Below are 24,106 nucleotides of genomic sequence, written 5' to 3' on the forward strand. Positions count from 1 at the left end.
GTAGTATGGGAGATTATTAAATTCATATCATATATTATTCCTAAGTGAGAATCACTTTTCCAAAATCCTGGGTGTAATCATCTCTTAAAATACAGCTTCACGACATGACTCGAAGTCACTGGCAGTTCTCCAAAGAGACTAAACAGAACTTCAAATATTATTTCAGAACACTGAGGGAAAAGGGGAGAAGTGAGATTGATTTCATTTTAAATAACCAGAGTGGAGCTCTGCAAGGACCAGTCTTTTCTGCCTTATTCCTGGGGCTTATGTTTGCCAATTAGGGAGTATCACCTGAATTCAGAAGTTGAGCTAAACCAAAGGCTCATTGAAACAGAGACAGGGAGGAGACACGATCCCTTCACAGCTGTCCTTGTGTGTCAGCCCAAGTAACAGATGGAAACAGCTGTGCCCCAGCCCACATGTGCCCTCATGAGAAAGCCAGTGCAGATCAGTGACTCCCTGCGATTTCGAAAAGCAACTTGATCCCTTATGAAAAGTGATGGCATTTGTGGTTGTTTCATAAGGGTCAGGGGAATTCTGAGGAGGACGCCCAGCTTCAAACTCTGTCCTTCAGTGGGGGCCGAGCAATCCCAACAAAAAACGAAAGCAAATTCCTGAACCAGAGAAGAAAGCATTTCCAGTGTGACAGGTACTCAGGACTGGGCTTGTGAAGTTTTGCTTTGGGCACCTGAAAGATGAGAAGAAAACAGAAGAACTCACTTTTCTGCCCAGTTCCACAGGAAACTACACACAGAGAACTAGACACCTAGGAGTAGGTGGATAGTGATCATGCAAGGATACCCTGTGTGATGAGCAGAGAGCAGTCAGGTAGGGTACCCTGCAGGGGGGGAGGCAGGCTTCAAGCCCCCAGCAACTCAGGCCACCAAGAAAAAGGATCCATAACCAAAAGTTTTCATCTTCACCAGTGTCCCTGGTGATTCAGGGGCCTTCCTCCTCATGGAGATCATGGAAGGCATCTAACATGCCTGAGATGAAAGAGTATTCCTGTTAATATGAAGTTCCTTAATATTATTGGCTTAATAGTAAGCCAAGTTAATTGAAACACTGGATAGGTTTACCTCATCCAAACATAAAGGAACCACTATGATAAAGCCCTGGGATTGGACTTTAAGGATTATGACTGTGCTTCATAGGTTTGTTTTTATTTATTTTGGGGTTTTTTTAGGCAGTCCAGACTCCCTCCCAACCCCCACTTCTCCTCTGGGCAGCCAGTTCTTGTTACCTGTCCTTTGAAGTTTCTTAAAGCATATCCAAACAGACACATACAGATCACTGTCTCTCCTCTTATTTATTCTATCGTAGCATGTTAGAGAGAGTTTCATTTTTTTTTACAGTTTTATAACTTTCCATTGTATGACGTATAAAAATAATTTAATCAGCATCCCACCCATAAAATCGAATTAATTTAATCAGCATTAAATTTTTCTAGTCCTTCATGATGACCAACAATGTAGGCAGGAATAACACTCCACATATGTCATTTCACTCGTATGCAAGTTTCCTATATTTCTAAAAGTGGAATTATAGGACCAAATGGCATGTGGATTTTAGTGGTTCAACCAAATTGTTCTAGATGCTCACAAGCAATCTATGAGAATTTTCCACATTCTTATAGAGTATATTCACACTTTTAGTTTTGCCATTTAACAGGTAAAAAGCAGTATCTCAGTGTAATTTTAATTTTGATTTTTCTTGAGTGAGGCTGCACATTTTTATATGTGTAAGAGTTATCTACATTTTGTTTTCCACAAACTCTTTATATCCTTTGCCTATTTTTCTGAGTTGCTGGTCTTTCCTTCTGAATTTCTGCTACTGAGCCCATCTAGTAATTTTTAAAAATTCGTTATTGTATTTTTCAGTTTTAAAATTTCCATTTGGTTCTTCCTTACATTTTCTATTTCCCCGCTGTGACTTTCCACTTTGTCATTTGTTTCAAGCATTTGTACTTGCTTTAAAATCAAGGCATTCATATAATAGCTGCTTTATGATTTTTGCTGGATAGTTTCAACATCTGTGTAATCTCAATGCTCACAATTGCCTTTTCTCTTTCAAGTTGAGATTTTTATGGTTCTCAGTGTGATGAGATTCTGGATTGCATCCTAGACATTTTCAGTAGTATGCTATATTATTCTGGTTCCTATTTAAGTCTTTGATTTTAGCAGGCACTTGACATGTTTAAGTTCAGAATGCTTGTTCCGGTTCACTTTGTGAGCTGTGGTTCAAAAGTCATTTCGTTTTCAAAGCCTTTACAGTGCAATTTCAATCTGCTCCACTTGGGTGCTACCCTGAGGCGAATCTTTAACCCGGGCAGTGTTTCAGACCAGTGTTCAGTTTTTCTGACCCTTGAATCCTTTTGCTGTGTTGTGTCTTGTCTGTTTTGTGCATGGGGCACTCGGAGTTCTACCCAGGATTTCATATACAGATTTAGAACATTGCTTTCTCCAGTTCTCTCCTCCACATAGTCCTCCCCCAGCCTCTAGTTAGGAGAGGTAGGGATGGTCACGTTATTGCAGAAGGAGGAAGAGATGAGTGGGCTTCATCCACAGTCTCACCCCAGCAGCACATGGTGGCGGGGGAGGGGTTAGCCAGCACAAAAGGACAGATGTGGTCAAAATGTTTTTGCTCTGCTGGAAACACTGGTCACATGGCTAAAAAGACTTTTCTTGGGCTTTTAAAATTTGCACCCATCTGTGTTTCTGGGTTATAGGCATTGCTGGAGCCCACACTGCCATACACGAGAGAAAAAATTAATGAACAAAACAAAACAAACACATAAACAACACCCAAAGCACTCCCTGCCGGATGATACCTTGAGTATGGAGGAACTTGCCAGTTTGTCTTTCTTTTTCCAACTTCAGAGTCTTCTGTCAGTTGCTTTATGAATTTTGTCCAGGGCTTTTGTTATTGTTGGTGGGAAGAATAGAGCGGAACATGCTTATTCCATTTAGTCTAGATACTAAGTGTGGAGATCTATTCACTTTTTATGAAACTTCCCCCGCCAGAATCTACCCTGTACCTGCCCACCTTCCAGCTCCCTGAAAACCCCAGCAGGTCATTTCTCCATGCCTGGGTCTGGATCATGACCAGTGATGCTTTCTGACCCCACCTCACCATGCCTCAGGGGTCGCATGGTCTCCTAGCTCAGTCTCCACATCTCATCTACCAAAGTGAGACTAAGGCTTGAATGTCCTATAAACCATGTTACCCCTATACACCATGCTTACCTAGGTAGTAAGTGCTGATACAGTCCCCACACTTAACTCCTGAGCACAAACACTAATGCTCAGAGGCAGTGCCACTGAAGCCATAAGAAGGAAATACTTTCATAACTGCCTCATAATATTCAAAGTTTCCTCCCCCACTAAGCAGTCAAATTTCACATTATTATGCCCTTTCTCATATCCGCTTCCAAATTATGCTGCGTCAAGCCTGCCAGCTAATGAAAAGCCCCAATCCCCGAAACAGCTGTGTCTCAGATGTTTGCCTACCTCCCAAGGCTTGAAGACTACCTCTGCAAGGGTAGTTAATTCCGTTCTCAGTCAAGGGCTTTCACATGAATCCATTCCTGGTTTTCTCTATTTATAGGTTATTTTATACTTACAACTCTCCCTAACAAATAACAAACAGTATGAAAACAACATTGGTAACAAGAACAAATGAATAAATAAAAACTCCCTGCATCCTGTTGCTCTGCTCTGATTACCACCATCTCTTCTTTCCTTTCCAGACAAGCTTCTTGGAATGGTAATCAATGAGTCCTCATATCCTCCCTGAGATTCATATCCTATCTCAGCTTTGTTTAACTCTCACCAGTTCATTAAAAGGTCATTGGCCGGGTGCGGTGGCTCACGCCTGTAATCCCAGCACTCTGGGAGGCCGAGGTGGGTGGATCACGAGGTCAGGAGATTGAGACCATGTGAAACCCCGTCTCTACTAAAATAAAACAAAACAAAAAAACTAGCTGGGCATGGTGGTGTGAGCCTGAAGTCCCAGCTACTCAGGAGGCTGAGGCAGGATAATTGCTTGAACCCAGGAGGCAGAGGTTGCAGTGAGCTGAGATCGTGCCACTGCACTCCAGTCTGGGCGACAGGGCAAGACTCCATCTCAAAAAAAAAAAAAAAAATGTTCATCAAGGCCCTCAACAACCTGAATATTGCCAACTCCAGAGGGAACTTGCTAGTCTCCCTAACTCCTCACCCGTTCTCGATAGTCTCAGCTCTTTTGGTTCTGTGATAGTCCTCTTTTTTCTCCCACCTCTGTAATTGTTTTTCATCTTCTCCACGAATTTCTCAGCAGCCCATCATCCCTTCTACACAAATGCTACTAAGACGATGACAGTGATGATAACCATCCCCATTATGCACCGAGCTTGTATGCCAGGTTCTAGGCCAGGTGGTTGGAATGCATCACAACATTTAATTCTCATTAAAATCCATTTTTGGAATGTGGAAACTGAGAACATTTCTCAGGTTATTTGCCCAAGTTTAGGCAGCTATTCCATGGCAGAGGATTTAAGTATACGTTTACCAAATAAATTCATTTTTGGCCTGCTTCATAGTTCACTTTACATCTTCTCCTTGAATTATTTTGGCTATTTTCATAGTCTTTTCTGAGTGACATCTATCAAGAGGTTCTTTCAATCTGGGATTCCAACTCCTAAGTCAGACTTTCTCCTGAACTTTTCAATCTGGATATCCTCTACTGTATTAGTCAGAGTTTTCCAGAGAAAGAGAACCTCTAGGATAGATAGGTATATTGATAGAAATAAATTTATTATAGGAACCAGCTCATGTGCTGATGGCAGTTGAAAGTCCAACAGACAATCTGCTCTCTGCAAACTGGAGAACCAGGAAAACCAATGATGTAATTCAGTCTAAGTTCAAAGGCCAGCACATTGCGAGGCTGATGGTACAAGTTCTTGTCTAAGTCCAAAAACCTGAGAACCAGGAGTGTTGATATCTGAGGGTAGGAGAAGATGGATGTCTCAGCTCAGAGAGAGAGAGAGAGAGAGAGAGAGAGAATTTGTTCTTCTTCTGCATTTTTTGTTCTATTCAGGTCCTCATATAATTGGATGATGCCCACATCCAATTATATGAGGGTGGAGCCCAAAGAAGAGGGTGGGTCTTCTTTGTGCAGTTTTTTGATTCAAATGCTAATGACTTCTGAGACACCTGCACAGACACATCCAAAAAATAATGTCTTACCAGTGTTCTGGGCATTCCATAGCCCAGTCAAGTTGACACATAAAATTACCCATACACTTAGAAAGCTCGCAGAACTCATAATATTCCCTCTTCTACACTGCCTGATCCTTCTGCTGTGTTCTGGGTCTTTGTGATTGAGACAGCTAGCTTCCACCCAGTCATACAGGAGACACACAAAACATTTTTGACTCCTCCTCTCTCCTTTGCCCTTCACTTACCATAAAACCTATTAATTTCATTTCCTGTTTCTAGAATCCAGCTTTTCTTCTCACCCCAACTAGTACTCTCAGGCTCAGGTTCTTATATCTTCTTTTTTGGTTATAGCAATGAATTCCTACAAGGTCTCCCTATTTTCATTTTATGTATTTTTAAGTCTATAAGTTTCATTTAAAGTGTCTTCTCTCCTCCATGCCCTCCCCCGAAAACACCCAAAACATAAACATGGCAATTCAGGTTATATATTTCTATGTAACAATCCACATGAAAACTTTGAAGTCTAAAACAATTTATGATTATCTCTCCAATTATGTGGGTTGATAAGGGGAAATCCTCAGTTGGGGTATTCCATGCAGTTGCATTCAGATGGTGGCTTAGAATGAAGTCATCTAAAGGCCTAACTTGGCTAGATGTTCATGATGGCAACGTATAAGATGGTTTTGGCTGGGAGCTCAGCTGGGGTGACCAACCAGACCACCTACATGTGGCATCTCCATGGGTTTAGACTCTGACAGCATGGCAGTTTGCTTCTAAGAGATGTCATGTTCCAAGAGCAAGTACTCTGAGAGAACTAGGCAGAAGCTGCAGGACTTCTTAAAACCACTTCTTAGAATGTAACTTCTGTTGTCTTCCCTTAGCCAAGCAGTTGCTTAGGCAAGCCTAAACTCAAGAAGAGAAAAATTAAAGCCTACCTTTTAATGCAATGAGCAGTACACATGCACAAAGAGGAGAGCCGGTAAGGTGATTATCTTGGAGGCTATCTACCTCAATGACCATATCATTTTTATGTGTCTAATGCCTGAATTGCTCTCCAGTCACTGGGACATGAAGTCCAAGCTCCCTACAGTACAATGCATTGACTTTCCAGGGTTTGCAATACAGACTTCTCCATCATCTTTTCCTTCCACTCCCAGCATTCCGCAGTTTTTGCTTATAAGTCTCCGTATCCCACTTCTGTCATAGACCATAATGGTTATTCCCTCTCCCCACCCACCTAAATATCCTTACTAATCTTTCTTAGCCAACTTCCACTTCATCCTTTAAGGCCCCTTAGATACCACATCCTCCAGGAAGCTCTCCTGGAATCCCAGCTTGGGTAGAGTGAGCCACTTTTGTGGGCTTCTATTGCACCCTGAGTGCACTTATCATAATGCTTGTTATAATATAATACTTGTATTGATATTATACATCTGTGTTTATCTTTCCCTTCACACCCCTAGATGGTTAGCCCCTTGAAGGCAGGAGCCATATCCCATCCATCTTTGTATCTTTGGTGCACTTTGGTGTGGTAGCTTTGCAATGTGTCAACTTGCCTACACAGAACTACATTTCCCAGAATTCCCTTCCCTGCATGATTCTGGTTAGAGTGGACCACAAAAGAGTCTCCTGGAGGACATGTGGAGGTTGGAGGTGAAGCAGCAGCCTTTTTTTGTAGCACACCCATATGCTACTTGCTGCAGGCTACAGGCCCCTGCTTTCCTGCTTCATCCTCTTGGCTCTTGGGCCAGTTCTGTGGTAAAGGGCACAAACTCTTCCTGCAGGACACCCACACCATCAAAGTCACAGGCAGCAAGAATTGGTATGAGTCTCAATCCATCCTCATGGGTTCCAGCTTATGCCTGTGGGCTCCATCTTGTCCTTGCTAACCCACTGCCTGCCTTGTGGACAATGCCCTTATAGAGATTGCTTAGCAAGAACCCACAACTTTGTAAGGCACAATTCCCTGTAACAAAGATACACACACACACACACACACAAAGGTAAATATGTATATGTGTGTGTATATGTGTATATAAGTGTGTGCTTGTGTATTTGACATGCATACATAAAACCTCCTAGTGAGTCTGCTTCTGATTGAACTACAACTGACACAGATGAGAGGATTTATCAGGGGAAAATTCCTGACATATCTTGGTCAAGGATTGACATATCTCTCAATCCTGACATATCTCGAGATATGTCAAAAACAATGACAAATCATCTGCTTTTTAAATAATCATTGCTGTAATAGTATTACAACTAAGCATATCTTCATGTTGTCTCTTCACTATCCCACAGGACAGTGTCAGAGAGGCTGGGTTAGAGGCTGGCTGTATCCCTTGCTAGCTATGTTCAGAAACATCAGTTATATCCCTTGCTAGCTATATTAGGAAACCTCAGTTTCCTAATCTGTAAAATGTAAGGAACAATTGTATCTTCCTCATGGATTCATGGAGGATTAAGAGATAATAATACATTTGAAATTCTTAGTATGTGCCTAACATGTAATTACTATTTAAACCAAGTTAGCTAATATTAACTGGATAAAATACATAACTGCTTGTAGATAGCATATTTGTCCCCGCAATAATTTATATTCCATCCATGTACATTTATACTCATAATTCAGAAACTGCATTTATGTTACTGAAGTGTAGAGATTATAGTGCACTTCAGAAGTCATGAGTACAAATATTTTTACACTGTTCCTAATCACTTATGGGTTAAAAAGTTTATAATAATGAAATATTCCCCAAATTAATAAAAGTATTAGATTAAAATGATGTAGTCTGCTGCCTGTGTTGATGGCATAAACCCAGAATTTTATAACCCCTTCATTCCTTTGGCTCTTTCAGGAATCTTCCTTCAGCCTTAGAATTTTAAACTCTTCCTTCTTTAAAAACTGAATCAGGCCGGGTGTGGTGGCTCATCCCTATAATCCTAGCACTTTGAGAAGCCGAAGTGGATCACTTGAGGTCGGGAGTTTGAGATCAGCCTGGCCAACATGGTGAAATCTGGTCTCTACTAAAAATACAAAAAAATTAGCCGGGCATGATGGCATGCGCCTGTAATCCCAGATACTTGGAAGGCTAAGGCAGAAGAGTCTCTTGAACCCAGGAGACGGGGGCTGCAGGGAGCTGAGATCGTGGCACCGCACTCCAGCCTGGGCAACAGAGGGAGACTCCAACTCAAACAAACAACAAAAAATCTGACTCAATCTATGTATTTAAAATGGCTTTGTAAATTCTAAATCATACATTTGGTTGTCCTTTTCCCTTTAACTGTGTAGAGTCACTTCAGAAGGTAGACATAGCCATGGCATTTAGAACCAGTTCTAATACTGATCCATCTAGAAGGCTTCTAAGATCCTGCTAAAATCTTAACAAAATGAGGAAATGAAGACAGTTTTTAGAAGTCCCATCGGATCTCAGGGACAGGGTCTGCAGGAATGTGCAAGACAGAGGGTGAGAGAATGACTTGGGATGATGTGACTTTTCTATTCATTTGGCCTTTTGGAACATTTAATTTTTCTGAGCTCTCTGTTTATGAATTGAAAATGCTTTTATTAAGTTAATTAAATTATTTTAAGAACATAAACAATGCAATATAAGGCACTCAAACATTTTAAGCCTCTCTGTCTCTCTCTGTGCTAACAAACGGTCGGTGACATAATAAAACAAGTATATTTCTAAATAAGGCAAAAACGCCTGGGTACTGTCTGATGAAGCAAGAAGCCAGACAGAGCTTCCTACTGTTTCTTCTGCCCCGATGAGAAACCCAGCGTTATATGACGGGAGACCAAAGGTTACTTCCCAGACAACAATGGACAATGCCTTCATATTTGCTTATCACCCCTCAGCGACTGAGGAGGGCTCTGGATTGTGAGAACTCAAAGCAGGGCTTTCCCATACCTACCTTAGACTGTAATGGTCTGGATATATACATGTTCTTATCCCACTACCCTATACACATCTTGAGAGAAACCACAGTCTGTATTCCCACTTGTCATATAGGAGGCATTAAAAATCAATTATATTCTATAAAATAGAGAAACAATTTTCATTTTTTAGCAAATTAAACTTTCATTCAAATATAGTGTTAAATACTTCAAATATTGAGATGAAGCAAACCAAAGTCTCAGCCACTCCTTTTTCAACACCCTTAAATGAGTCCTAGGATGCTCCAGAACCTTGTGTTAAAGATAAAGGATGAGATGAAAATGCTGGCATTTCTAAATGCTGTTTCCTGAGGAGCTCAATGTAATATTCTTAAGGTTCAAGAAGATGAGAGGTATATCTTAAGTCATAGACAGGACATGTTCGTTGTCAATGTTGGGCTCAGCACAGGACTGACAGGTGCTGATCCTGGCTTTTACAGTCACCAGATTCTGACAGCCACCTGGCACAAGGGGCATCCTCCTATGCTGCAGATGGCCAAGGGCAAAGGTCAGAGGGCCTGATGCACTCTTGACCCTTTTTTGCCTCTAGCTCCTGCCTTCCCATATATGGGCTTCCGTTACCTGAATCACCACAGCTGCTTTGAATCTCCAGTAAGCATTTTGTTTAAAATGTAGACCCACTCAACTTCCAGGAGCTCATGGAAGATGGATGGGTACACATTTTTGGGTATGAGAAGGGAACTAGTATTTCAGTTCCTATCCTGAAGCATTCATCATCCTCAAACTGAAAAGAAAGTGGATAAGCTTGGCGTGGTGGCTCACACCTATAATCCCAGCACTTTGGGAGGTCAAGATGAGTGGATCACGAGGTCAGGAGATAGAGACCATCCTGGCTAACATGATGAAACAGTCTCTACTAAAAATACAAAGAATTAGCTGGGTGTGGTGGCATGTGCCTGTAGTCCCAGCTACTGGGGAGGCTAAGGCAGGAGAATCACTTGAACCCGGGAGGCAGAGGTTGCAGTGAGCCGAGATCATGCCACTGTACTCCAGCCTGGGTGACAGAGCGAGACTCTGTCTCCAAAAAAAAACAAAAAAAAAAAAAATGGATAAAGTTAGAACGTGTTCACTGTCTGAGGAACTCATGGTCTCATGGAAAGATGGCATGTCCTATCTTGTGCTGTGGATTTGTCTTGAGAGAAAATGTGATGTCTCTTCCAGAGCTATTGGGTGCAAGAGTAGGGTTCTCACTCACAATGCTTAGGATCATTGATCATTGTGATCACGTGATCACAGTGCACAAAGCAGTCTAGCCTCTTCTTCTTAAGTTTTAAGTAAATTTCAAAGATCCAAGAAAACCATGTGTCATGATCTCAAAAATAAAATCTGGAGATGAAGAATGATGGCTTTCTGCTCTTAAAGGAGGAACAGGTGACAGGAAGCAATGTCACTGGAAATGGGGTTTCCTCTTTTGTAAAATCCACTTATTGCCATTTGTTTTCCTGTCATTCTTGGTGTTTTGCCAGTAGCTTGTAGAGAATGAGCTGAGGTGTGCTTTATTGTGTCTGAGCCACAGCGCTGACTTTATGAAGACACAGCTGTATTCTTGCTGATCACCTTTCATTACTACTTCCACAGAGTTCACTGCTGGCTATTTGAAATTACAACACTGACAACAGATGCAACCTCTGACAAGTTTAGTTGTAGCCAGAGGGACCAGCATTCTAGATGGTTTGATTTGTGCCTATAGTTTCTTGTTTGGATGATAGATTATACAAACACCCAAGTTACAGCCAATATGTATAGAGCTCACTTTTTTCATGTGATTTTGGTTGAGTGATTTTGTTAATGAGTATTTATAGTTTTTTACACATAAACTCATAGTATGAAGCTACTCCATGCTACTACAAAATCGCTTTATTGTGCTTTCTCAGTTTTTCATCAGAAAACCCTTCTTTGAGACATAAGCATTGCATGTTTTCCACTGTTTTTAAAAAATAATTTCAGCAAAGGCTCACTCATGAAGATACTTCAGGTAAGAGAGAGGAAAGGCTCCCAAAAGAGATGTGTGGGGGCCACTTTTGAGCACTATCATGTGCATCTCAGCCATCGCTCAGGAATTTCTATTTTCTTCTTTCTGAAGCTGCCCAAGTGGCAATCCCACCTTGTCCCCTGTCCCTGACCTTGGACATGGGGAGCAGCACTGTCCCAGGGAGGGGGGAGACAGAAGAAGGGAAGATGGTGAGCCTAGTCACTTCTCAGCCGGATGGGGGTTCCTCAACAACTCTCATTCCATGTGCTGCTTCCATGTGCTGCTTCTCTGTGATCTTTCTCTTATGTCTTTCCTCATGAAACCAAAGTGCTAGAGGGATCAGGGACTATGGGAGACCCACAAAATCCCATGTTCATGAAGAAGGAAGAGAATGCTGGTGGGAGGAGGGTTGAGGCCTGCAGAGATGGGGCTGAAAAGCTGCTGCCTAAGTCATCCGAGTCTGCTCTAACAGGATACCATACACCTGGTGGCTAACAGGCAACAGATGTTTATTCCCACAGTTCTGGAGGCTGGAAGTTCAAGAGCAAGGCACCAGCAGATTTAGCATCTGGTGAGGGTCTGTTTCCTGGTTTGTATAGAAGGTGCCTTTTCCCTGTGTCCTCCTATGGTGGGAGGGGCAAGGCAGCTCCCTGGACCTCTTTGAAAAAGGCACTGATCCCGCTCATGAGGACTTTCATGCCCTAATCATTTCCCAAAGGCCCCACCTCCTAATACCGTCACATTCAGACCAATGTGACCGCAGCAGCCTCCTCTTCGTTCTCAAAGCCTCCCTGAATAACAATCTTCCTTTCAAAAGGATTTCGGGGCAGAGATTCTGAGACCCACTGGAGCCTTCACAATGGAGGTTGACAACGGCTGTGGTTGGAATAAGAGGAGTTAATGGTAACGGAAAAGAAGTTGACACCTGAGGAGGAGAGTTGGGGTCACAGGATAAAGTGCCTGGTGGTTTCTATCAGTGGGAAACGCTGACTGGTTAACCGCTGCTGCTTGGAATGCCCTCTCCATGCCACTCCGCCTTCCTCACAACGGCTCCTCATCCAGACGCCATCCCTGCATTCTCTCCCTCTCCCGGTCTCCATTAAGATGCAGCAGCGTCTCCCCGAAGACAGGGGAACTTCTGGGCGACTTGGACAGTGAGGCCTTTTGCTGCTCCACAACCAGCGTCTCTGGAATCACAGACAGGCAGCCTGGGATCAGGCGAAGGCAGACATTCTTTATGGATCAAGGCAAGAGGAAGGGAGAGGGTCTCAGTGTAAAACGCACCAAACCACCACACAGGACTACCTCGGTCAGGATAAAAAGGGAGGCGATTTAAGCATCAGAATGTGCTCCCTCGACCCCAGAGCCCGCCCGGAACGTTGGCGGCCGCCACCTGCTTGCCTGCGAGGCCGCCATGCTCCCGCGCGCTCATGTTGCCATCCACTTGCTGCAGCGTTAATGAAGAAACCCGACTGCCAGGCACGCTTGGAGGAATAACTCCTGAAACAGGTTGTAAAGCCCGGGCCCATGGCTTGCTCTCTCGGGACTTGGCACTTACGTCTCTTTTTCCATTTGCACAGACTGAGCAGGAGGCCAGGCCTCCCCGCCCGGGCCTCGCTCGCAAGGCCCCCCTCCTCTGTCTCCCAGGTCTCCCACTCGGCCCCCGGGCCTGTGCCGGGGCGCTGTGCCGGCCCAGGCCGTCCCCGCTGCACATTTCAAGCAGGACCCGGCCTGAGTCCCGTGGGCCCTGCGCCGGAGGCCCCTGGGTGAATTTGTCTCTCCCCACTCGCCGGCTCCGCACCGCCCTCAGGCTCTTTTCTCGCTGGCTCGCTCGCTCGCTCTCGCCGTTTCCGGGCAGCCTGTGCGTTTCAGCGCGCGGACATTTCCGGCTGGCGGGGGAGGGGACGGCGGCCGGCCGGTCCCCGTTCGCGTTCCCGTTCGCATTCCCGCCTGGCTGCAGGCGCAGCTGCGATGACTTCATGACTCTGCCATGGCCGCGGGGCCGCCAAACAGGGCCGGGATTGTATTCAGCTGCTGGAAAGTAGCAAGTGTGAAAGACACCGTGGCAGGCTCCACCTCCTGCCTTCTTACCTTTCTTTTTTTTCTTTTTTTTTTTTTTTTTTTTTTTATAAAAATTGCTCTTATCTCCCGCAAAAACTCCCTGAGTGCCTTTCCCCCGCCTCCTGGCAGCCCTGGAAGGAGGGCCACCTTGGAACACGTGTCCTTCTCAGGCCTGAGTCCCCCGGGCCCTCCTTGGCCTGGAGCAATGTGGAGGGAATGCCAAATACCCGTCTTTAGGTGGGTTTTAGGTTTCAGGGGAAATAATGAAATTCTGCATTTGAATCTGAAAATGAGTGCGTCAGCCTGTGAGTGGCTGGGTGAAGCAGGAGTGAAGGTGGCCCTGTTTCTCCCATTAGCTTGTCCTCCCACCCGGGGGAGAGCCTGACCCAGTGAGGTGGCCATAAGACCCCAGGAGCCTTACTCCACCGTGGTCCAGAACTCGGAGAACTGGGACCCAGGCACTACGTGACTTGCTTGTCAGGGTGCCTGACATTTCAGTATGGTGGCAGTGGACCCAGTGTGCCTGGGTGGGAGGAACATGTGGACATGGATTGTCAGATATGACTATGTGCGTGGTGGGGCATTGCTTGTGATGGTGAAAAATTGGAGCAACCTAAATGCCTACCAACAGGGGAATAGATAAATAAAGTGTGCTGTATTTATATGATAGAATTGTATACAGCAGTTAAAATAAATAAAAGTGATCTAGTTGAACTAGACTGGGATAAGGCTCAAAAAAAAAATGAGCAATTTGCAGAATGAAACTGCAGTATGAAACCATTTATGTAAGAAAAGAATGAGGGAGAGGGAGAGAGAAAGACGAAAAGAAAAACAAGAAAAACCCTCATGAAGCAATACGGTTTCCTGTGCTGCAAATGGGCTGTGTTATGTATAGTACTGCAAGCCTAAATCTCCAAACCCCAAACTATCTAAGGGGAGGGTTCAGAGGGATAGAAATTGGAGAATGTGGTCAAAAGGCACTTTTGAGTAGATGTCCTAATATTTAAGAAGAGAGTGAATTTGCTTATTTCTTGTGTAATTAAAAATTCATTACAAAATAGGGGAAAACGAGGTGTTAGTGGTTTACAGACTTCGTCCATCCAGACTGAGCAGATGTGGAACTTTGCAGTTGACTTATTTGTGAGTAATTAGTGGTTTCGGTTCTGGTCTTTTTTCTTTTCTTTTGCTGAGATGTAACAAATTGATATGATTAAAAGGGTGAGACAAGGTATGTGGGAGTGTGCATGTTCATAAATCAACAGGTGGCTGTGTTAAGTAACCCTCGAGAGTTCTTTTCCAAGTAGTTAGTCGGTCATATGTGGCCTTGCTGAGCTGAAGGGTCATCATCCCGTCAGGCCAAACACGGTGCTGCAGCATTTATTGTTCTAATTGTGCTGTTTAGAAACAGGTGGAGACAAGGGCTAGGGAGCCCTGATCTATTTCATGGAGTCCTGCCATCTCCCTTTGTACCTTCCACTTGGAAAATCTTGCAGGTAGACATCAATTAGCAATGCAAACACCATGTTGGAAATTCACTCTATTTGGGCCTTGTGGGGGAGGTTAGGTAAGTGAATAATTTAGCTAAGAATTCTGCAAACCCATAGGTAGTCATTACTATAGACAGAGATTTTGAAATGTGGATGAAGTGTGTGTGTGTGTGTGTGTGTGTGTGTGTGAATTAATATACAAAATTTTAAAAACATTCTTTTGTTAAAGGAGAACATTTAAAATTAGAAAATAAATTACAAACATTAGGAAATAGCTTGCTTATGTTTTAGAATCAATATGAATAATACTAGTTGTTTTCAAAAATAATCCTTTCCCTAACTATAATACTTATATTATCATTATAGAAAACTCAGTAAAGTATAAACAACACTAATAGTTACATTATCATTGTAGAAAACTCAGTAATCAAAGAAAAGTATAAACAACACAATTAAAAGCAAACAAAAATGAAGCAGTAGCTAACTCTTGATGGTTGAATTGTGGGTGTTTTCTTCTAGACTTTTCTATCATTAATATAACAAAATCTCCATCCTACTGGTAATATTACTTTGTAGTCTGTTTTTATCATACTGTTAATAATATCTGAGAGGCCACCAATCCAGAAGTTTTCCTGTGCCCCTTCTAGTCAGTTTCCTATCCACCCCAGGCATTGGTGGCCACTGGTCTGATTTTTATCACTATCACGTTGCCTTTTTCAGAATGTCGTACGAATGGCATCAAACAATATGTAGCCTTTTGTGATATGCTTCTTTCGTTTATCATAATGCTTTTGAGAGTCTTCTAGGTTGTTTCAAATATCAGAAGTTCTGTCTTTTATTGCTGAATAGAATGCCATTCTATGGGGATTTGCTGAACATTTAGATTTAGTCTATGGGTCAAAGTTTGTCACCTGTTTTGAAATACTCTTGGATATTAATTCTTCAAATAACTCTCTGACCCATCACAGCCTCTCCTCTTCTTCTGGGACTCAAGTTGCAGCTGTGCAACTTGAGCATTTAGCTGGGAGCATTTAGCTGGGTTCCCTATATCTCTTATGCTCTATTTTGTTCTTTTTATTTTTTTTCTCTTGATGCATCCGTTGGATCTTTTCTGTGGACTTCAACTATGCTGTATTTTTTCTTTCAGATCCTTGAATATTTCTGATGCTATTGCTATGAGGTTGGTGCAAACAATATCTGAAACTTTACTTCCATCCCTTTTTTGCTTGGTTAATTCTTAGTCATCATCTCGATTCCGCTTCCCCGGAAATGCCTTCTCTGACCTCCACGATGAAGCCAGATGATAGTTCCTCAAAGTACTATGCTTCTTTCCTCTTTCACACTAACCAAAGTTGCAGAATTTGTCTGCCTTCCTTTCTAGACCATGAGCTTTACAGGGTAGGGATTGATCTGCTTTTTGTTTATTGTTGTTTCCCCATCTGTAGCCTGGTGCCTGAAACAAAATAAGAACCTAATATTTTTGAAATGTTCAGTGAGCCCCTCTTCAGGTAGTTGGGGGCAGGCCTCCTGCGATTCTTTAGGTAACCTCATCATAGCTCACGGTATGATGTACCAAGCATCTCACTCTTGGTGATGGTCTTTACAGAAATGTCTACTGCATATGGCCTCAGTTGACTTCAGAGATGAAGATCAAACCACTGCAAGAAGGGCAGGATCAGAGACATTTCTGCCATAGCGTGGTTAAAATACCAAGCTGAAAACAGAACATAGGCTTGAACATAACTGTAGTGGACAAACCTCAGACTCATGGGGGACTGCTGGCTTTTTTGACCGAATTCTTGGTTGTAAACTTCTAATTTTGTGGCTGACCTAGAAATTCTCATTTCTGGGAAATGACTGAGCCAATTCTCTGTTCTCCTAGTTTGCAAAGGAGCTTCTGTTGTTTCTGATTCAACATTAACTTGCCACTCTGGCTTTCACTCTTATTCTCTAGGGGAATAAAGTTTGTTTGTTTGTTTGTTTCTTTCTTTCTTTCTTTCTTTCTTTCTTTCTCTCTCTCTTTCTTTCTTTCTCTTTCTTTCTTTCTTTCCTTTTTTCCTTTCTTTCCTCTCTCTCTCCCTCCCTCCCTTCCTTTCTTCCTTCCTTCTTTCCTTCCTTTCTTTTTCCTTTCCCCTCTCTTTCTATAGGTTCTTCCCTGAGGAAGACAAAAATATAACTTCATAAAGTATAATTAGAATTTCAACCAAAGGAGCCTCATTAATGCATTTCTGAGGACATAAAGTTTGCATTGGGTAAGGAGATGAGTTTAATGTCCTGTATATCAAAATGCACAAGAAATTTTTCTGGAACATATGTATGAAGAAATCCATGAATCTATGGATAATAGCGGTAGTAAGAAGAAGATATAAATGTGAATATAGGTACTGTCTTATTTAATCTTCTCACATATCAGAACATAAAGCATTGCTACTAATTTATAGAGAAGTGAATTTAAGTACAAGGACTGTAAGTTGGAGGGGTAAACTAATGGTGAAACTGGGAAAGATGCTCAGTGCAGAACCCCTACATAAGACTAAGATGAGAGGAAAAACATGAAGGATATAGATAGTCCTTCTTTAATTTGCATTCGCTCTTGTTTGTTAGGAAAATTGTACTTTCAGCAAATTGAACTAGCTAATGTATCGTTCTGATCAAATTTTAAATCTCGACTACCTAAAACCTTCCAGTAGCTCTTTATTGTCTGACCAGAGCCAGGCAAGTTTGCATGTTATGAGCTTTCCCAGAGAGGTTTTATCATTTTCTACATACCCGGGCACATTGAGAGTTTCAAAAGGAATTAGGCTATCAAACTTCCTTTCCTACAGAGTGTCTTTTCTCCTGGAGCACCTTTCAGTTTCCCAATGATCTTGGGAAACGCAACACAGAAAATAAAATTTAAATACCTAAGTCCTGTTCTTCCTTTCTTAGTTTATACCTTTCTGGCCATCTCAAAGTTTTGCAAGGGCCAGACAGGGAATGTAAATGAAAGAAGCCAGGAGAAATGAAATGATGGGTGATAATTACCTTCCATAATAAGAGGAAGGGAGTGGCTTACTAGGAAGTACATGCTTATTAAAAGGAGAGAGCCGCTGAATGTCATGTGAAATACAGCCTCAGAACTGCCAGGCAGTTTGATACTCTAAGTGAACTTGGAAACTTGAATTTTGATCTATACTATCAATATTTTTGAAGGATGACAACTAATTCAGATTTAAAATTCTCCATGGGTGAACACTGCGTGAGCCAACATGACTCATCCACAAGCTGAATTTGCCACAAAGACAGCCAGTTTGTGACTTTTCTACGTGAAAGTATCTTGGCTATGTTTTCCTGCTTCATCTCTAAAATGACACAAAATTGTCGAATATAAACATCTTATTTTAGGGAGGAATATACCAATTTTTTCTATTCATTTTTCAGGATAAAAAATGTCACACACACACACACCCCTTTCTATATATACATATATGCAAATATAAACTGCAGTCACACCCATATTTGATTAACCCATTTTCTAGGTTTGCCTCGTTTTGAAGGTCGCAAATTTTATGACAAGCTGTGGACTTACCTCTTTTCCACATTCCCACGTGCAGCAAGTACAGTGGTCAGCACTATTTAGTTACAGGCTACCAGATCAGTGTGTGGTTGACTTGAGCTACTTTTTACAGGATCTATTTCCATGTGGTACAACTGGTGGCAGTTTCTCTGTGTCCATGTGTTTGCTCCTAATACCTCTGAAAATTTCTGCAGAGAAGGTAAAAACTTATCTTGTAGATGAGCTCATATTCAGCCACTAGGGTAAGAAATGGACGGAGGTTTAGAAAACTGGATAGAAGAAAAAATACTGATATTCGCCTTTAAAAGGCCCATGCATTTATTTTTAAATTTTTTTATTTTTATTTTTATTTTTTTGAGACAGAGTCTCACTTTGTCACCCAGGCTGGAATTCAGTGATGCTATCTCACCTCACTGCAACCTCCACCTCCTGGGTTCAAGGAGTACTTCTGCCTCAGCCTCCCTAGTAGCTGAGATTACAGGCACCTGGCACCACACCCGGTTAATTTTTGTATTTTTAGTAGAAACGGGGTTTCATCATGTTGGCCAGGGTGGTCTCAAATTCCTGATCTCAGATGATCCACCCACCTTGGCCTCCCTATGTGCTGGGATTATAGGCATGAGCCTCCGTGCCCGGCTTCATGCTTTTAAAAGTAGATAATAAGTAATTTCTTTTAATCCCATTATAAGTAGAGCTCTGGTTTAAAATACTAATAAGCGCTCATTCTGTAGGTGTGGGAATTTCTATTGGCATAGATAGTTTTCAAAGCGTGAGGAATCTCATGCAGCTGTCACCACCATTAACTTCATGCTGAGTGTATCTCACCCATTTCTTCTCCCACTCAGTAAGCTGCAGTCACTCTTCACTCCTTTGTGAAACCTACTCTGACTGCCTCACCTCTCCTTGTGGAAAGGTGACCACTCTCTTTTCTGCGATATACGTTTCTGGTGCAATGAGAGCACACTATGAAAATGCTGTAGGAGGGTAACATCTCTGCTTGTCTATTTCTCTCCTCCATATGCAACCATGAGAGCTACAGTGGCCGTGTCATCTGTGAAAATCAATGCTTCCTGCTGTTCTTTCCACCCAGGAGATGCTCAATAAACATGGAATGAATGGCTATTTGAATAAAACATGGAAATTTTGAAAGTTACAGGTAGAACAACAACTAGAACTGTCTATCCATGGAATGGGCATCTTTGAGTCCTCCATCACCTGGGGTGTTCAGGTGGAAGACGGATGACAGCTATGGAAAATATTTCTATAGGAGTTAGATGGCTTGAATGACATCCTCTCCCAGGTCCTTCTAGTTGTGCCATAATCAGGAATTTCAGCTTTGCCAGTTTGCTTTGGCACCTGGGTTGGGAGTTAGAGGAGCTCCATCCCCCACTTCCCTGGGCCCTGACCTTACCATTGTTACACATTGGTCACACATCTACCTGCCAGCACTTGCATTTTTTTGCCTGGCATTTTGTCTGGCCTCTGGGGCCCACTCTGACTGAAGGGGACTGCAGGATAAATACCCAGACTCTCTTGTTCATCAAGTAGGATAATCCTACCCTGGCTGCCATTGTTTCCCAGGGAGGTCAAGCAAGCTCCAGTTGTCCACAGCAGTAAGTGGCCTGATGACTACTGGCTGGTGCCTCTTTTTGTCTTCCTTTCTCACTCCCCTCCTAGTGTTTCTGGGGCCACCCATCACCTCCCAAATAAACGACTTGCACTGAAATCCTTGCCACGGGGTCATCTTCAAGAAAAACCCAAAGAGGTAGTTGGATTCTCAGCAGATTCCTTCCATGGGCTAATTCCTAGGACACCCACATTTATTCCCCAATGTGGAATTAAATTCAACAATTAGCAGCTCCCAGGGAGAAGACTTAGAAGTCACAGGGGCCATGAGGGAATACAGATGTGTGTTTCAGATGCTAATTTACAGCTCCCACACCTCAAAGCTGAGGCAATGTCTAGCATTAAAGCAAACAGTGTGATTGAAACTTGCCACAGTGCCTGACAGCAACAGCAGCCAGCAACTCTGTAGCTGCCACCTTCGCTAACTGCGCTAATTACACAAGACGGCGTAACTTAAAAACAGTGCCCAGCTGAATGATAACACCATTAAGCAAACAAGCCAGGATTCAGTCATCTCCAGGGATAATTGTGTGGGAACTAGGTAAAGGAAACAGGTGAGAGGTAAATTAGAATCCTTGTAGATTGTCTTACATGGAGCCAGTAAATATGCTGTGGAAGAAACGACTGATTTTACGGTTACAAAACACCCACATAACAGCAGGGAGTAGGGGTTTTATAGGATCTCTCATAATGACCAAGCTATTAAACATCAAGCAGAAATTGAGCTTTTTTTTTTGGTTTAAACTGACATTTCTCCAGGGAAAAAGCCCAACCATAGCCATCCTGAAAGCCAGACCAGCCCCGAGAGTGACATGTCTCATGATAAATACTGACTTCAGTTCCCCCAGTCTTAGCATGGGCACATGAGCAGCTGAACCAGGAAACACAATGTGGGCAACTCATGATTGATAAGGAAATCCAGTCGGCTGGGAAATGCTGCTGGAGGGGAAAGAGCCACAGTGTCTGACCAATGTAAAACTCCTAGCCTGCTGCGGTTCCTGTTGACAGAAATCTATGATCAGAACTGGAAAGAATACATGAGTGGTGGATAAAGGGACTCCTTTCGTTCCCTTTGGTTAAAGAAGATCTGTTGCTCTCTTAAAAACAGAGCTAGCCGGGCACAGTGGCTCACCCCTGTAATCCTAGCACTTTGGGAGGCTAAGGTGGGTGGATCACGAGGCCAGGAGTTCAAGACCAGCCTGACCAAGATGATGAAACCCTGTCTCTACTAAAAATAGAAAAATTAGCTGGGTGCGGTGGCAGGTGCCTGTAATACCAGCTACATAGGAGACTGAGGCAGAAGAATCACTTGAACCTGGGAGGCGGAGGTTGCAGTGAGTTGACATCATGCCACTGCATTCCAGCCTGGGCCACAGAGTGAGGCTCCGTCTCTAAACAAACAAACAAACAAACAAATAAATAAAAACAGAGCTCTAGGACAACCTACGGAAGGCCTCAAAGCCCTACGCTGAGCCTGGGGTCATTGGCATCACATTCCCTGCCTGCTTCAACTTGACCAGAATAATGTAACACCCAAACCATCAATAGTATGCATTGGAAAAGGTTTCTCTGTTTCTGTTCAATTCTGAGAGTCTAAACAATTGTAGGGTAAAACATCAGAGAGGAAAAAAATTCAATGACCTTATAAGTGACTTGAAAAAAAAAGCTATTTCTTGGAAAAAAAAAAAAACTTTAATTTTATTGAGGACTCTAAATACAGACTACTGCTGAGCCAAGTCAGAATTAAGGTAATGGTTTTGTTGAGTCTTTTGTTGGCACCTATTTATTTCATGTTATATCAGAAACCAAATGGCAAGTAAGCAAACCCAACTGTTATCCATACAATTCTGTGACTCCATATCATCTAATTTGGAATCCCCAAAATTTTGAGAGTTGGCTATTTTTCAATTCCAAATTGGTTTAAAGAAATTCCTTGTCTAGTGAAGGCTTTCCAGGCATCACCACCTTTCCAAGGCCTTTAGAAAAGAATTCCAAACTCCTACAAAACAGAGCCTGGAAGACCTCCTCCATCTCCTGTCTTTTTTTCCTGATGGACGATAAGTTAATGACCATTGCTTTGATGTGACACCATGTACTGTCTTTTCTCCTCAAATTCAAATACATTTGTTACAAATAAAATCCTGAACTCCAAGATGATACAGTTTAAATAAAAACATCAGGGTTATGCAGGACTCACTGTCAGTTTAAAACATGTGACAATTATATTTGGATTCAGCTAACATGCTGACAGGATTGACTTACATTTATTTGATGTTACATTGATGTTACATTTATTACTTCATTAAATCTTCTCATCCACACTGTAATGTAGGGATTAGGATCCTCTTATTTTAGATAAAGAAACAAGCCTCCTGAAGGCAGTGGTCAATTGTCCAAGTTCAATCATCTATTCAGGGACAGACTTAGAAAGATCCAAATTGAAAACCCTGCTCTAGGCCCCTAACTTTTTCCATTACAGATGTTTGAGCAATAATTAAATTGAAATGACAGCAGAGAGGAAAATTTGAATGTACGAATAACTTCATTTTCCTGGCTGCTGTTGAAAAGCAAAAGAGTATAATTTGAACAAGAAATCATTTTGTAAAAATATGAACATCTGAATTTGTTCCTTCTTGCCTGGCAACAGACTCTAGGTCTCCCTCTCAGTGAGGCTTCTCTCCTTCCTCTGCTAGCCTTCTTTTTTCCTAACACTGTTAAAGTCTCACACCGTGTGTGCTCAACGCAGGAAAAAAATAAGCAGTATTGATTTTCCGATGTCCCTAGGAAACTTAATATGCTTTCGATACTCACTGCACCAAAATGGAAGTTCCTTGTGCAACTCAGCACCATCCCCAGACCCTGATCAGGCTCATACATCTGCAATCTTTCAGCTGCGGAGAGTCTATTTCCCCCCACCACACCCACTTTGGTCTTACATGAGCCCTTTTTCTGTTCATGCATGCAATAGGAAATTTTGAGTATGGTGGTCCTAGCTGGCAAGGTAAGGAATGAAGGAATATTTGGTGCTGGTTTCAAGCGTGTTAAAGCAAATAATGACACTCTAAGGAATTGTGAGCCTTTAAAGAAAATTCGTTGTTACATCCACTTAAGCAATCCAGGTATTTCCATCTTAAATACAGTATTTTTGACAGGGTTTGGAAGTTAAAGTGGTAGTATCTACCATTCACAGAGAGCATAAGAGGCGAGGGGATGGCCGGGTGCGGTGGCTTACGCCTGTAATCCCAGAACTTTGGGAGGCTGAGGCGGGCGGATCACGAGGTCAAGAGATCGAGACCATCCTGGTCAACATGGTGAAACCCCGTCTCTACTAAAAATACAAAAAAAAAAAATAGCCGGGCGTGGTGGTGCGTACCTGTAGTTCCAGCTACTTGGGAGGCTGAGGCGGAAGAATCGCTTAAACCTGGGAGGCGGAGGTTGCAGTGAGCCGAGACTGCGCCACTGGACTCCAGATTGGTGATAGAGGGAGAAGCCGTCTAAAAAAAAAAAAAAAAAAAAAAAAAGAGGCGAGGGGGTGGTGAAATTCTGCCAGAGTGAAGACTGAACACACAGGAAAAGGTGATATCCTTAACCAAGGACTATTAAGAGTGTTTTTCTTCCCAGCCCCCTCTACCTTCGAGGGGGAAAATAGGGAATGAATTCTCACACAACATTAAATTCTTGTTCAGAATTTACTTGCAATATTTGACATGTGATTCATTCAGATTTGTACATAAAGCCGTGCAACATTCTGAAATCTCTAGAGAAGTACTGCTAAGGCTGCAAAATCCAGGATGCAGTGAGCTTGAATACATTTCATTATAAGATGGAAAATATTCTGTTATCTGGACAAATAGGCTATATATTATAGACATATATTTTTGACTACAATTTCTTATATTTTAAAGGTATTTATTGCTTTGATTTTCTTTTCTTTTTTCTTTTTTTTTCAAATGGAAGCGAGTATGAGATTGATGAATCCTGTATCCAGTTAAGGAAATGCCCAAATGAGGGAGCCCATTTCTTCTCCAGAAAGAGATAAACATCCACCTCACTGGAGTATTAGACACTGTCTTTGCATTGAACCAGGGTCTTCTCTGATTGACACGCTGTCCCTGTGGTTCTTGTGCCTTCGTTCTTCTAGATGATAATGCATTTGCAAACCTAAGCATATAGTTATTTGCATAAAACTAAGAAATGCCAAATGCAAGTTTTATAAATTTGGCATTTGATGCCTCTTTTAGTTTG

At 42.4% G+C, this 24,106-nt stretch overlaps 1 pseudogene; it reads right to left on the bottom strand.

Moving 5' to 3' along the window:
* Window positions 1-4,504: 4,504 nt before the first annotated feature.
* Window positions 4,505-13,218, bottom strand: LOC116541824 (annotated as a pseudogene).
* Window positions 13,219-24,106: the final 10,888 nt, after the last annotated feature.

Source organism: Sapajus apella, unplaced genomic scaffold (genome assembly GCF_009761245.1).
Source record: "Sapajus apella isolate SASKATOON/1434 unplaced genomic scaffold, GSC_monkey_1.0 scaffold157, whole genome shotgun sequence".
Classification (NCBI taxonomy): Eukaryota; Metazoa; Chordata; class Mammalia; order Primates; family Cebidae; genus Sapajus; species Sapajus apella.